The sequence below is a fragment of the Lynx canadensis genome, chromosome B2 (assembly GCF_007474595.2).
Source record: "Lynx canadensis isolate LIC74 chromosome B2, mLynCan4.pri.v2, whole genome shotgun sequence".
NCBI lineage: Eukaryota > Metazoa > Chordata > Mammalia > Carnivora > Felidae > Lynx > Lynx canadensis.
This window is the reverse complement of record NC_044307.1, coordinates 47913955-47930847: the sequence shown is the minus strand read 5'-3', so window position 1 is coordinate 47930847 and position 16893 is coordinate 47913955. Positions and strand designations below refer to the sequence as shown.

Genomic DNA, 16893 nt, shown 5'->3' with positions numbered 1-16893 from the left:
GCTACCCATCCTAACCAGAGTCAAAGCTATTTCCAGCCTCCATTTGCAAACTCCTGCTCTGTTCCTTCACAGTGGGTGGACGATTGTTCAAGTTGCTTCTTGTGGGAGTTGAACACAAAGATGCTGCAAATTATTTATGATGTCCTGTAAGCCTGCCTCTTTGAGTTGCTATTTTTTTCATTACATTTCTGCCGCTCAAATAAAGTTAATCTGCTTTTGTGCACAAGTAGGTCTTTTAAAATATTTCATCTTTATGTGTGTTTTTAGTATGGGGATTCAGTGCATACTAACTCTAACATGTTTATCAGAAGACCTCCCAAAGGCATTTTTAAAATATATTTTTGAGGTGCCTAGGTGGCTCAGTTGGGTAAGCGTCCTACTCTTGATTTCAGCTCAGGTCCTGAGCTTGTGGTGGTTCATGAATTCAAGCCCCACAAATCAAGGCTGCTTGGGATTCTCTCTCTGCCTCTCTCTCTGTCTCTCCCATACTCTCACTCTCTTACTCTCTCAAAATAAATAAACTCTCTCTCTCTCTCTCACATATATATATATATATATGATATATATATGTATATATCTTATATATATATATGATATATATATGTATATATCTTATATATATATAAGGTCTTATATATATATATATATATATATATATATATATATAACCTTAGACACTTTTAAAATAAATTAAGTCTGCAACAAAATCCAAATATGAGACGAAATACAGAATATATTAAGTCTCAAATAAAAGCAGGATACTTATTTGAGCATGAGGTTCTAGATCCAAGTGTGGAGAGACCTAGGAGATCATTTTTAAGATTGATATATACAATATTTTACAGTTTTAATATATTTAGCCCATGGATACAAAATTTAAAATGTCAAAACATACATATTGGGATCTATCAATCTATCAATTGATAAATCAATAGATGATTTAAGAGATTCTGAGACTTGAGTATGTAATCCTGGCATGTATAAGTCTTCAACAAAAGGCATGCTCAGATGCTGTCAATAAAGTACCATTGACTTTATCTTGTAAAATATCTTACTCTATAAAATATCTTACTCCCTTAAATATCTTTAAGTATCATCAATTAGTATTAGTATTAGTATTTGAAACAAAAGGTTGTTTTAAAAATCTAATATCACATTAAATCACTTTATTGCTTCAGTAAAAAAAAAGCTTAAACTGGTAATATGAATATTCAGAATAAGCATAACATAAATCAAATTTCTTACTGATTAAACAATTTAAAATTCCAGAAGTCAGGGGCGCTTGTGTGGCTCAGTCAGTTAAGCATCTGACTTTGCCTCAGGTTATGATCTCTTGGTCCATGAGTTCAAGCCCTGCGTTGGGCTCTATGCTGACAGCTCAGAGCCTGGAGCCTGCTTCAGATTCTGTGTCTCCTTCTCTCTTTGCCCCTCCCTTGCTCTCTCTCTCTCTCTCTCTCTCTCTCTAAAACAAATAAACATTAAAAAAAATTTTAATTGCAGAAGTCAAATGAGGAAATATATATGCTCTTCAGAAATAGGTAGGATAAGGGGCATCTGGATGGCTCAGTCGGTTTAGCATCCAACTTTTGATTCAGGCTCAGATCATGGTCTCACAGTTTTGTGGGTTCAAGTCCTGTGTGGGGCTCTGTAGTGACAGCATTGAGTCTGCTTGGGATTCTCTCTCTCTCCCTCCTCTCTCTGCACCTCCCCTGCTCATGTTATCTCTGTCTCTCTCAAAATAAATAAATAAACTTAAAAAAAAAACAGGTAGAATGAAGTTTTCTTCCATTGGAAATAATTGATTTCTTATAAGAATTTACATACTAATCTTATCAATCAATGCTGGCAATACTAACTCGTCAATTTTCATTGTGCCCATATTTAAATTTTTTATGCTAGTTTTCCAATGAAAATATGGCAATATGTTAAAGTAATAAATTTGAACCATCCATTTACTCAGCCAATATATTTGGGGGCATCTACCCTATAAAGCACATAGCTAAGTTCTATGTGGAACACAAAATAAGTCACACTTTTTACGATAGTAATCACCTGTTCTTTTTATTTACACAGAATCTTCTTCTTTGAGGGATACTCTATCCCTAGAGAACCTGAACCTGGTATATCAACTTTCAATGAGTAGCACTCTATCAAGATTTATTAAATTAAATAATGAAGATTAATTCTTATAGTATGATCTAAATGGGATGACAAAAATAAAGAACAAAGAATTTAAAAATGTAAGGAAAAAATATATAGCTTTAGTAAACAAGAAAGCCATGAAAATAATTACATTATATCTGATATTTAAAAAATAATTTTCTGAGGTGTCTAAGTGGCTCAGTCGGCTGAGCATCCAACTCTTGATTTTGGCTCAGGTCATGATTCCCCACATTGTGCTCAGTGCTGAGTGTAGAGCCTGCTTGAGATTCTCTCTCTCTCTTTCTCTCTCTCTCTCTCTCCCCTTCTGTCTCTCTCCTCTACTCATGCTCTCTCTCTCTCCCTCTAAAATAAAATTAAAAAAAAAATTAAAAATAACAATAACAATTTTCTTACTCATAATGAACATAAGAAACAGGTTGTTTATGTATATGTGTGTGTGCATATATATATATATATATATACACGCGCACATATATATACATAGTGATAAGACATTGTCTAACATTCGGTAAATTCTTGTGGAATTTAACTGACTACGATTCTGCAATATTCCATTGTTGGGACTCTCAGCATTTTATTTTAGTATAATCAACCACCGGGTCCTCACTTCTCCCGTTTTCTCTCTCTTTAAATTCCTGTGCTCTATCCTTAATAACATCTTTGAAATAGGTATACAACTTAAAGATATACACTTTAAAAAAAATTTGATCACATAGTATCCTCCATCACTCCACATTTGTGTAAGGCAGTGTCCTCCCAAGATTGACACTAATAAAGATTTTTTTTTCCCCAAGTAAGCTCTAAGCTCAATGTGGGGCTTGAACTCACAAATCCGAGATCAAGAGTAGCTTACTATACTAACTGAGCCAGCCAGGCTCCCCCTGACAGGGATTTTTTTTTGTCAATATTTCTCCTAGTTGCTCCAAATTGTATCTTTTTCATTATAAGTTTATTTGAAAATGAAACACATTTTTGTAAAGGGGGTTGGTTGAGACTTCTAGCCATGTCTTTCCTAGAGGTTTGTTCTTTTCTTTAAAATACCAAGGTTTACACATCTACATTTAGTTTAACCTCCTTGCTTTCATTATCCCAAACTTTACATATCAGTAAGGCTGGTTTCCACCCTAAGCTGAAAGGTAAAGGTGGATGGTTAGAATTAAAAGAGACCATTGAGTTGCTCAAAGCATTTTATTGGCTACTGAAGGCTATACTACTTTGTGGAGATGTTTTAAGGGAGTGGGGAGGACTGAGACTGAATTCATTCCCAATGAATTGCAAGCATATATCTTTTTATAAACATTTATCTTTCTCAAGAAGCACTCCTAAATACTTTGTATCTCCAAACTGCCATTTCTTTCCCTTTTAGTTGCTATGCTGAAGGAAGAGTTAAAATCACATTCAAATGTGTCACTGGGGTAACCAAATTTCAATAACTGTTTTGGGAAATAATGTGATCTGATGAACACACTAATTGTAAAACCCAAATAAAAAATAATGGAGGCGTTATGTGAAATTTGATGCACAAAATGATGTGCAAAGTTGATGCTCCCATAGTCAATTTGGGCACTGTGAATAACCAATGTCACTACTTAGAGATTAAATATTTTAAGTATTAAGGTGCTTAATAAACTTTCTTTAAAATTAGAGAATAAATCTCATTAGGTGAAAGAAATTCAACATTTTCCAATGAATGAAATTAATCATGCATTTCCAATATTACATGTTTTGATTTCTGTGTCAATCCTTATTTTATTAACTGAAAATCTAGCTCTTTGACTTTAATCAAAATATTGGTATCTAGACTAAAAAACCTAATATTGAGAAAAATGTCCATAAGATAAGACCGATGTCATGCCCCAGAAAGATGCTGGATTAGCATCCTACCTCAAGAATCTCTAGCTATATGTCTTTGGGTAAGTACATATAGGGGTGTTGTTAGAATTAGAGACAAAAAGACTAGCTGAGCATTTGGCAGTAAAGATACAAAATGATAGACTATATCAAATTCATTATCATTATCTGAAAAATTACTCTAACAATATATGCTATTTCGTTATCCCTTCATTCAAAGTTCAGACACTGAGATACTTTGAATATATATTTTGCTCACAAAACATTTTGCAAAGCTCTTACATGTCCAAGACTAAAGAGTAAACCCTTTACATTGTAGGGTCTTAAATATAATATATATATAATATAAAATATAAATATAAAAAATATAAATATATAAAAATATAAAATAGTGGGTCTTCATCTTACCACCTAAGTTCAGACATGGTAAACATACTTTTTGAGTTACCTATAATGAAGAATAAAAAACACATTAGAAAGTTGGTAACTAAGGAAATCCTTCTGAATAGATACGGAAAGTTTATTTGATTACAACAAGAACAGATGTCACATAATTTTTTCTTAGGGCTTTCCTAAAAATAAATCTGCAATGTCATTTTTGGACTGTCTACTCATTAAATATGAGTAGATTAGTTTCAATTCTTTTACTTTATTAAAAAGCAAGTATCTATAGCAAATTAATGGATGTTTTTACATGGTGAATTGAATCCATTTTGCTGAAGTAGAAAAATCTCATATTTTAGGAAAATAATTTTAGAATGAGTTCCCCTAAAATAATTGAGCTTCTTATAACCATGCCTATATGTCTGTAAGTGGAAAATAAGTAGAAACAAATTCTAAGTTAACTCATTATGATAATGGCACAGATCCACTAGATGTAAAGGGACCAAATACAATTAAAAGTTTAAGATTCTTCTGTTTAGAATAAACTTCACCTTCATCAAGTCAGATGGTTCCTCTTTGTCTATACATCCTCTGTATTTATTCCTTTGGTTATTTATCTTTAGGATTAGATATATTCATTGGCCTACGAAGCCTTGATTCCTTATGGGTAGTGAGGAAAAGATATTTTAGGGGAATATTTTAGCCTAAGTCAAGGTTAACATGCCTTGGCTTCTATTACTCAAAGGACTGGCAAGTCTAGTTGGGAATATGACCTGCCACTGTGTCATCATCACCTCACATCTGCTAGATGCTGACAATAACCCATTCTGGGGCTAATATCCTGACAAACAGCACTCTCTCATGATTTATTTTTGGCATATCTGCAAGTATTCATGAACACTGCCAGAAAAATAAGTTATTCCTATAGGAATTCCTAGAATGAAAATTAATTATTTCCTTAGTTATGGTTATCATGTACTGATAGAAAGTTATGAAGCAAGAAAATTTGTGGGCAAAATAAGCTCTTAGTGAAATTCATTATATGTTTTTAAAATGTTAACCATAGTTTTATAACGTGCTCTTGAAATCATAAGAGCTCAGAATTATAAGCAAGAGGCAAGGAAAACATTCTCATGAATGATTGTGTGTTATGTAGAGTATTTATAATTGATGTTATAAATAAAAAGTGACTCTTTGATATTCTTCATTTAGACCCTGCATGAGAAAAGGGGGGGAAGGTCTGCTGGCATTTTGCTAATTATGAGTCATGATATGACTAAAACCTGGTTCGTAGAGATTAAGGAGGCAGACATATCTCCCATCTAACTTGACTGGTTCAATAGCTCATGTTTTAAAACCAGGAATATAAAATCTCACTATGTTATGTGAAAAACAGAGTAATTTAAAATTATCTATAAAAATAAAGATATATAAATTCTTTAAAACACCTGTGATTGGAAGACCATTTAGAAAGTGAGAATACCTAAAAAAACTGAAATACATTATAAACGATGGAATTATACAGTTTAAAGTGTCAGAATATTAGGTCAAAATTTTCACTTCCGTTTAAATACTCCCTGCAATTGTATGACTGTTGAGGAAGAATTAAGATGTGTATCATGACAATCCTTTCTTGAAATCAAAACATGATTTTTTTGGCTGCATTTCATTGACAGTGGTGCTCACCAAATGGTCCATCTACTTCCCATACTTCTCAGCCTTTGTACCTCTCCTGCCATTAAACTGTGAGCAAAGGTGAAATGAATTACTTCTTTTTTTCTTAAGTTTATTTATTTATTTTGAGAGAGAGTGAGAGAGTATGGGGGGGTGTGCAGAGAGAGAGGGAGAGAGAGAATTTCACACAGGCTCTGTGCTGACAGCTATCCCGGGGGATCAAACTCTCCAACTGTGAGATCATATACTGAGCAGAAAGCCACCGAGGTGCCCCTGAGTTACTTCCTACCCTAAGAATATAAACATACTGGTAAACAGTGCTCCAACTGTTTCTTCCAAAGCCACAGTGATTCAAGAGTTAACACGTTGCAGATGATAAGCCTAAATTATTGCCTTAGTCATTTATGTGCATGTGTGTTTCATTTAATACTCTCAGGTATAACACAATGGGTAGTGTTATATCCATTTCATAAATTAGAAAATTGAGGATAAAATCTGTTGCCACTGCCTGATGGGCATACTGATTAAGAATATCATCTCTTGACAGAGAAATGTTCAAGTCTTTTCTTAGCCACTTACTTCTTACATGATCTTGGCTAGGCTATTTAATATCTTAGATTCTCAATTCCTTCATCTGAAAAATGGAAATAATTATAGTATTTCCTTGTAGAATTACAAGGAGAATCCAGTGACATTATATGTTAAATTCTTAACATGTTGTAAGCACTTAATAATGGAGAAGTATTTTTCTTATATCATCACAAATCCACAAGCTGTTTGACAACTTTTAATATTTAACTTTTTTTAATGCTTAGGTCAGGACATAGACAAAATCAATTTTTAGATGGGGTATTTTCATATCACAGAGAATCAGATACAATCAAGTTCGCAAGCATGGCACAAAGATATCAATTCCTTACATGAATAGCATTCTTTCTTTGGTTCTTTTTCTTTTCTTTCTTTCTTTCTTTCTTTCTTTCTTTCTTTCTTTCTTTCTTTCTTTCATTTTTTTTTAATGTGGACAATACACTTTACTACTCTTGTCCTAGGAATAAAACATTGCAGAATTATAAGTTCTGGGTCTCTCAGTAAATTCTTTTAAAAATATTTGGTTTTTATCCTTTCGTCAATTTTAAAAGAAGTACATTTTGAGGTAGGAAGATGGACACGTGAGAGGAGATCCATTGTCAAGATCCCTCTGTTAGTATTTCAGGGAGTCTTTGAACAATATTTATACCTAAGAATACATGGAATGAATGATAAAGGTGATCTTTCTAAAATGATTATCTATAGCTGCCAATTGCCTAAGTCTTTCAATGTTTTTCATTTACTCAATAATAAGATTCAAACTTTTTAGTATATGATTATTTTGATCTGCCCTCTGTTGATTTTTCAGGCCCATCCCCATCTTGTGTATAGTGAGAGTTTAACTAAACTATATTCAGTTTCTCAAATGACCAAAAGCACTTATCTCCTCAGTCCTTACACTTGGGGAGCTGATGAAAACATCCCTACTGCAGAGCTGGGGATGATTCTTTTCCAGAATGAAAATATGACCCCATTAAGAACACAGTCATTTTCAGTCACAAGCAAAGAAGTTGTTTGGAAGGTAAACCTTCTGATTTTCCAGAAAGAGAGGCCCAAAGGAGACAAGCTGACCTGAGAAATGGAGAAAGGGAAGGAGAAAACGCATTGGAGTTCTTGGATCTAGCCATACACTGTGTCAAAACGATCCTATCTTCTTCCAATATGCAGATGACAAATATATTTCTTGAATTTGCAGCTATACTGTTTCACACAGATTTTTGTTGTTTTTAATTTTCCCTCAAATATCCTTAAAATGGAGACCCTAAACTTGGTAGGAAGAAAAAACCCTGGAGAAGCTTGCTATTGACCAATTTATACCTTCACTCCTAGAATTTCTAATGTAAATGCTTCAGGAAAGAACACAGGAATTTGCATTTTTAAGCCAATATCCTGTGTGTCTCTTATACATCTGAGTGTTTTCATACCTCAAGGAAAACTAGCTTTAAGAATTAAGAAATTATATGTCTTGGTAGTGCTTGAAAAACATCAACAGTGATGCCTAGTGCATGCAGATATTAGGTCTTCTCATCCCTGCAAGGAGACATGCAATGAATAAATGTTGCATTACTTACTCAGCTTACTGAAAATATGAAATCAATGACTATTCTTATAGAGGTATCTCCTCTGATTGATGATCATTAGTGGTCTTTACCTAACACTCTATACCAATGCACACTAACAAATGATCATTGAAATGAATGACTTCATATTGTGCTAGGTGCAGGACAGCTGTTGCAGAATCTTCGAATGTGAACTTGGACTTCTCGCTGCTGATAGCTGCCGTGGCCCGTGTCATTGCACCATCTGCTCTGCTCTCACGCACCAGCAGCTGCCGTTCTTGCTTTGGCACCATCTGCCTGGCTATCTCGGCGTCCCATCTGTACCACTCCTTGGCACTGCTAAAATTACAACACATTTCCCCTCTACTCCTAAATAGAGGGATTCCTGAGTCATTTCTCCTTTTAGATTCAGGGAAGCCCTTTGTGGAACATGTCGAAGGCTCACATTAAAAATCCCTTTCTTCTCACACTTCAAAATTTCATACTAGTAATGACTTTTTTTTTTTAATTTTGGGGGATCTCAGTCTGGTTTGCCACCGCAGAAATGCAGAGCTTCACAAATGCAATTATAACAATACTTGAATGACGATGCCTGTCCTTAAAATCATCATCATCATCACTATCATATAAAATAATTTTAAAAACTCAAAATATTTTACTGTGTATAAAAGAAGAGAACAAACTCTTAGGGACATTTGCAATTTATAGTTATAAACAAATATGGTGACTGTATGCTTATTACATATTTGCTCAACAAACAAATATGCCTATAAATATTGTACTACTCCTATCAGTGGAAAATATGATATTTTTAGAACATGAATTTATAACCCAGTCTGGAAAGCATAAATGTATGTAAATGACTGATATATAAGAAATATAATTGATTAAAATCTTTATTTAGAAGAGCTAACCCCCTCCGGCTCTTCTTCAGTGCCCCTCTTTATCTCTAGAGGCAGATGACCCCCACCTGCTCAAAATGGGAGTTTTATACATGGAGAAATTGAACAAAAAAAAAATCTTTGGATTTACGGATGCAGAATGAAGCACAGAGCAAGGATAAATTATAAAAAATAAATAAAAAGAAGGCATGTTACATGGTAATCTCTATGTGGTAAATCAGAATTCTAATTCTAATCTTCCTCCATGCTCCTAGAATGCCAGCAGCCAATTCTGTCCCTTACTTTTTAAATTAAAAGATTATTTTTTCCCTTGGGGTATGTGTGTGTGTGTGGTGGGGGAGGGCCTCCACATTGTGATGTTTAAGGTGTTTAAATATTTTTTAAAGAGAAAATCATTGTTCTTACACAAACGTAATTATGTCAAATCAAAAACCAATCTAGACTTAGTAAGGAAAGATTTTTATTCAAAAAGATTATTATAAGGGAGAAAATGAGACTTTTGCAATAGGGGGAGGGACCAGAACTAAGTCAATTCAATTACACTGAAGCAGAGGGCTGTAGGATTTTTAAGGGCTGGGGTGAACTAGAAGAAAAGTACTGGACAAGATTGGGGGGATGTCATAAACCATCTCTGTTTGCTAATTAGTTTTTTTTTTCAAAGTAAAAATAAACTTCTCACATCTTTATGACAGAAAGTTGTTTTATAACTTGGAGCAAGGCACCCCACCACAATTAAGCTCCTACCTCTCACAGAAATAGGGAGATAGGGGTGTTATCTCTTTGAAATGATTAAAAATAATTCTGGTAAGAAAAGGAATCTTTGTTATCTAGACACATTACATAGAAGGTAAAGAATAATCTTTCCTAATGGAGAGGAAGGCATTAACCAATAAAACAAAAGAGGAAGCCCGTTGGAACTGAGCAAACTTTGTAAAAGCATTTATCTATATCATTGCTTCTACTCAGATTCAGGTGTGATAGAATAGTTTTGCCTTTCTTTGTATGTTAATTGCTCTATATGCTTTCATATTTTAGAACAAACTGAAGCTTTAAGGTAAAAGTATTCTATTTCTCCTCGAAAAAAGAACATATACACATGTCAGTGTTGTTCCTCATATAAACTTCATGAACAATACTATTTATAACTTCTAATCAAAATATCCTAACTTCTACTGTACAGAGAAAAACATGGAAGGTAGGTAAATGAGAATTGTCACACGAAAACATGTTAAAAGATTAACTGAATACATGTAACTGTCAATGTTGAATTTTATCTGAGCACCATCTTCCTGGAAAACAACAATACAAGAACCACCCCTCCCCACTGTGTGTTCTGAGAGGAGGCTAATCACAAAGGACCATCCTGCTCTCACATATTTAGAGATAAGACACTTTCCCCCCTTGCTCACAACTCTCATAACACTTATGACTCCTTTGTTTACTTGCCTCTGTAAAACCCCAGACTCATCCTTTTCTTTGAGATTTTCCTCATCCTTCTCTCCCTATTGCAATAGAGTGAATAAAATTAACTCTTTAATTTCTCTGTGCATTTGCCTGTCACATAGCACACTTTGCATAGTCATGTACATCCCTTTTATAATAATTTGTTCATGATTTTTGGTGGTAGGAAGACATTTCCTACTCACACAACGAAAGTCAATGTTCTTCTTGATTATAGACACACAGACTCAAGTGTATAAATACACATATAGAGCTTACAGCTGCAATTCTGTAACTTCAGCCTCGGGTCACAAGTAAACAAACAAAAACTCTCACATTCCTTCACTAGAAGTCATGAAATTATTCATTTATCTGAGCTTGCAAATAGACATATAAATGAAAATGACTAACAAACTGGAGTCTCCTTTATGTCCCACCTAGTGGAGACCAGATTTCTATCCTCCATCAGCCAAGAACACCAGACAATAAAACTGAATTTTCAATTATTGTTACCACCCACCAATGGGGAATAATTTACTGGTAGTGCATGAATCAGAAACAAAAACAAAAACAAAAACATCAGAAGAGGGGAGGGAGAAAGCAAAAGTAAAAAGAGAGTCAGAAGCATTAAAATTTCTTTGCAGTTTGGAATTCACTTTGGAAAACAAGAGAAGCCATACCTGGACTTAAGCATCCCATGAGATACCCTTCTCCATCAACACGGTTTACCTGACCCTGACAGGTAAACCCCTGGGTATCTAAAAGATAAGCCACTCTGATGTGTGATTACTCTATGGTCAAGTTTACCAGTGGCTAAGCCCCGCCCTTACATACTGGCTTCCAGTTAGCGTCTGAAGGGTTTCATTCTCCAATATGAGCTGACAGCCGTAGATCAGCAAATATTTTGAGCATAAAAATAAAAGGTACCAACGCCAACAAACAGGGAAAGTAATTATAAAGTAAAAAGAGCCAATTCAGTTTACAGTTTTTAAAAAAATGGTGAAAAATGACTACATGTTATGTAAACATGCTCCTTGTGTTATCTCATCCACCCTTACCAGAAGCAGCTTTGAAATGATTTACTCAACGCAAAGGCAGAGATTTCCAAATGAGGTTTACGAGGTTACAGAGGCAAATGCAAAAAAGAGGTAGGCAGGTCCAAATTTTGAGGGAAGTGATTTTTTAACTAAGAATATAAAATGTTTCATAAAAGCTATGAAGAATCACCGGGGGATCCTGTATAGGATATGATAACGCATAAAGCGGGTTCACAAGTATTGACATTATTGAAGCATAACACATTGTATGTTTGCTTTGTGATTTTCTGATGCTTATCCTGAGCTTAAAATAAGTCACTTATTTTAAATAATGCTTAAAATAAGTCACAATTTGCCTGTATTTTTTGTAAAAGTTAGAGCCCATCATTTTTTTTGTTTGTTTTTTTACTTTGAAAACACTCAGGTCATTTTTAACATGGTTTTCCAGTGATGAAGAAATTAGGTAACTAAAAAAAAAAAAAAAAACAAAGAAATGTAAAACAGTTATTTTCTTTTCTAACTATATAAATATAGTGGCTTTAATATAAAATCACATGTTAGAAGGAAGGGCCCATTTGTAAGGGTACTGAATTTTTCTCATGGGAAAATAGGACAGTGTCTGTATATTAGTGCTTTAAAAACTCCTGAGAGAGAGACAGAAACTCAAGACTCTTTCTAGAGAAGTCTTCCAGCTGTTCAACTATAATTATTTCTTCTAAGAAAACCAGGCAGAATTCAGGATGGCTTTGTCCAACAGGAATCTAAAACACAACCTCTCTTAATGTACATATAGAAAATATATGTGCTAACCAATTTCGGAAAAAAGCAAAGTCCTGGTTGTAGGATTTCTCAAATTGTTATTATTTTTTTTTTCAAAATGGATTCAATTATGCAAGGTTGAGTATCTCAGGCTGCTGCTTACATCATTGATCCCTTTGAGGACCAGTCAGGGTGGCTTATGTTCCATTGGAAAGGTAGAGGCACCTGCTTCTTTAGCAGGGAACTAAGAGATGAGATGCCATACTTGCCATCTGAAGAATTCCTTAAAGTTGGAATATTTGGGTAACGTGAACCAAGGCTGCCCCTTAATGTTCCATTTCTGAAAGTCACACTTTAAGTTAAAAGTTCTGTTCTGAAAATCTCCATATATCAACAGATCATAGTATCATGGTATCTTTTTTTAAAAAGAAGAGGGGGAAAAAACAGTTCTTCATAGGAGGGGGGTTTTGCTGTTTCCTTTTGGTATCTTAAATGTCAATGATCACGAAGACTTCTGGCTTCTCTTCATTATAGACTTGCATCGCCAAGTAGGTTATTGCTTTGATTTCAGTTCCCTGAGGCTACGTGAACAATGAAAATTCTTCTCCCCACCCAATTGACTGTAATCTGAAATTTCTTTGATCGTATGAAGTGCCTTCACTTCCCAGGGTATGAAGAATTCATCAGCACCTAAAGCAACTCATCCAAAAAGTGAATCAGAAGAGACTGTAAGTCATCTCCTTGGTTTTCTCTTTCTAGAGTTTGGACAAGCTCCACAGTCCCAGTATCTGTCATGTAACCAAACATGGCCATTGTACATTGCTCAAATGCTTCCTCCAGAGTATCTCCGAATGCATGTAATGGGACATCTGCTATATGATCCATATACTTGTACTTCCCAACAACTGGAGGATACTTGGCCTTGATTGCCTTCTATTCTTCCGTCAAATTATAATCTCAAATATCTTCCTCTTCCTGTACCATAATTGCAGCATTGTACAGTCTCTTTAGCCCACTATTTTTATCTAGATTCTGGATTTTGAAGATCTAGGTAGTACTGATACTTGTGCTATGTAACCCATACGGAATAGCCTGTCCATTTGTCAGGCTTGGTGAAGGCTGAGGGAAGAGGAGTATCTGGTGAAGTACAGGGAGTAATAAATAATTCTGTAAAGGTCAAACAGCAAGAAGTGAACTAGAAAGGGCTCAAATCAGGGCAGAACTAGAAAGGGCAGAAAAACTGGAAGAATGTTTTTCTTACATTTATATTAAAAATTAAAATTCACTAGTCTTTGAAGTTTAGCATTCACAGTTTGAATTTTTCTGGCAGAACACAAAGAAAAAATTCAATACTTCTGAGTGTTTCCCATTTTCTGAAATGAATTGGGTTTATTAAAAAAATAATTTATAGCACTGAGCAGTACTATTTTCCTTAAGAAACAATATAATTTTTTAGCTCTTATATTATTTGGAGTTGCCAGGTTTATTTTTCAATAACTGCTAAAAATAATAAGATGATCTGTGATTAGTAGTAAAATGTGTACATTAGTTTCTGGTTTGCTAAAGCTCTATCATTGACTAGAAGTTTGTCCCCTCATTCGCTTATTTTTTTCCTAACAACACAACTTTGGGACTGTGGAGAAATGCTAAAAATTCAACATGGCATATTGTTCAAGTAGAAAATTTGTGGAGCATATATTCCAACTTGTTTATTTTAAAAATAAGAAAACAAAAGTCTATCTTGGCTAATTCAGAGAAAAGTCATAAATAGGTATCTGCTTTGGCTATTGATCTAACAGTCTTTATGTTAGTGGCTCACATGAATGGTTTGGTTCACAGAAATGAAACTATTTAGAGAAATGAAGTCTGGAGATCAAGTGAGTTGCCAAATTTACATTTTGTCAACTGTGTCTACTAAGCTTTAAAAACAACTTTAAATCTTCCATCTATTATTACTATAATTTCATTACAGATAAAAATGTTAACACCAACAGCACACGTCAGCCATGTTAGAAAAAAGAACACTCTTTTATATTTAACATAACTTATTTCTATGAAGGCCTCAATACATTGTCCTTACTTGTTTCTCATTTTGCTGTTGAGTAGTGTAAATTTCACACTGAAATATCACAAGTCCAAGCACACACATTTAGGAATCATTTTAAGTGGTGTATTACCTGCATAGAGAAAACAGCTTAGCTAGAGTACATAGAAGTTTCAAGTTCATTGCTTTAGGATGCTCTCAGAATTTCATGGTAATCTACTTCCAGTTCATATACCTCAACATGGATTATCACCCTGTCTTATTGACCTCTTGTGTCACATTCTTCTTTTTGTCCTCATTACTGTATCTATTTCCCGAAGCCATGAAGTCATTGTAATGCAGTCTCCATTCTCAGAGGGCAATTGTTTTGTTCATAACTATGGCTTCATCATTTTCTACAGAATTGGCATTCACACCTGGCACAGAATTAGCATTCAATGTCCATTAAATGAATGAGTGCATCATGTTGGAAGACACCAAATCCTGTTTATGTAATAAATACACCTGTGTCATGTTTACTTATTCATGGTATTTAATCATCATTTCAAACTAAACTTTCCTGTATTTTTCTTGATACCTTTCTTCTTTCAGGTTGTATGACCTCTAATGGATACTAGATTTATAGTAATGATGATGATAAAAATAACTAGTATTTGGTGTTTGAAACTGATCAAGATGCTTCAGACGCATTAGAATAATGTAATCACTAGAGAAACCCTGAGAGGTGGGTATTATGATTACCTGTGTATAGAAATGAGGAAATTAGAGCAAAAGGATGTTAAGTGGCAATTATCCTAGTGAGAAGCAGCCACAGGAATCAAACCCGGGCATCCTCACTCCAGTTTACTTCTCAGCCATTCTATCCTACAGGCTTTCACACCTGTATTTGCTTCTGATAACCCTTTAATTTCAGATTGAGCTATTGCCTTTAACTCTTTTTCTTCCCAAACTTTTGTTTTTTGGCAGAATTAGGCTCTTCTCCACCTGATTCTTAACACAGCCTTACTGATTTCTGTCACTCACCTGGTAAACTTTGCAATATTCTTCACCAACTCAACTGATAAACATTTGCTTCATATCCCATTTTAGTTCCCATTCCACGTTAACAAGAGATACATTTGGTATACAGTTTGAGGCACAGTAAAAGAATGGATGTTGCGTATGTTTTAGGCAGAGATGATTTTGTTGTTGGGAACCCAAACTAAAGTTTACACAAACTACCTTAAGTGCACACTGGGAATTGATTTGAAGCAGAAAATAATTCTCTTTATAACCCAAGGACAGGAAATATGGCTGGGTATCACAAGGAACTAAAGTTGAGAAATTAAAACACACATATTTGTATAATTGTCTATATATCAAGAACCTTTCCAGAACTTCATTTCAGGTTGAGTTGGCCAAGGTCAGGGGTGTTTATTCCCTCATCTCCCTCTAAGCAAGGTTTTCATGAGTTGTCTGTGTTCCTATACCCAAGGCCACAGCTTCCTATTAAGATAGTCCTTTCCCCATGGCTCTCTTTCTCACTTTCCAGCTTCCTATAACTCCACTTTCCCCTCATAAATTCAGGCTAGATGTGATAAATTTACTTACTATTACTGGTTATTGCATTGTTCATAGTGGTCTCTTTACTCCTTCCCCCCCCCTCCAGAAATTCTCTTTATTAAACTCTTTTCAAATTACCCTACTTGAGAATGCCTTGTTTCCTGTTGGTCCCTTGACTGATACAAATTAATGATATCTAAATCTCTATAGTAATCTTTTAGAACGATTCAGATGATTTTGGCACTTTGCATTGCTTAGGAATTTTGGGAAGGGGTTATGAGTGCATTTTATACGTCCTTCCTCTGCCATTTATGTTTTAGGCAAAATGTTTAAACACTTTGACTTCTGAGAAAGAAGGGACAGACTTTTATACCTCCAGCTTCCTCCTAATATCTTCCTGAAAACTGGAGGGAAATTACAAACCTTTAAGCTGGAGATAGAAAAACTGGATATAGAGTTAAAAAGGGGATGGGATTAGGGGTTTATAACAGTTATCTCCAAGATGGCTCCAACAATCCTTGCCTCCTGTTTTGTTTTGTTTTGAGATTTATAAAAGATATTTATACACACACACACACACACACACACATATATTTATGAAGAATTGACTCACACATGATTATGGAGGCTGAGAAGTCTCATAATCTGCCATCTGCAGGCCGGAAATTTGAGAAAGCTGGTGGTGTAGTTCCAGTCTAAGTCTATAGACCTAAGGACCAGGAGTCCTGGTCATAAAAGTCCCAGTTCGAGGGCAGGAGAAGACTCATGTCCCAGCTCACCAGTCGCTTGCCTCCTGTTATTTATCTTCTTGTGTGATCTCCTTAACTGAATTAGGGCTAGTTTCTGAGACCAATAGAATACTATAGTGTATGACTTCCAAATCTATGTCACACAAGTTATTGCAGCCTTTCCCTATAATTCTGAATCCCTTGTTAGAAGTAAATAGCTGC

At 34.8% G+C, this 16893-nt stretch overlaps 1 pseudogene; it reads right to left on the bottom strand.

The window, feature by feature from the left end:
* Positions 1–12784: 12784 nt before the first annotated feature.
* Positions 12785–13356, bottom strand: LOC115513326 (annotated as a pseudogene).
* Positions 13357–16893: the final 3537 nt, after the last annotated feature.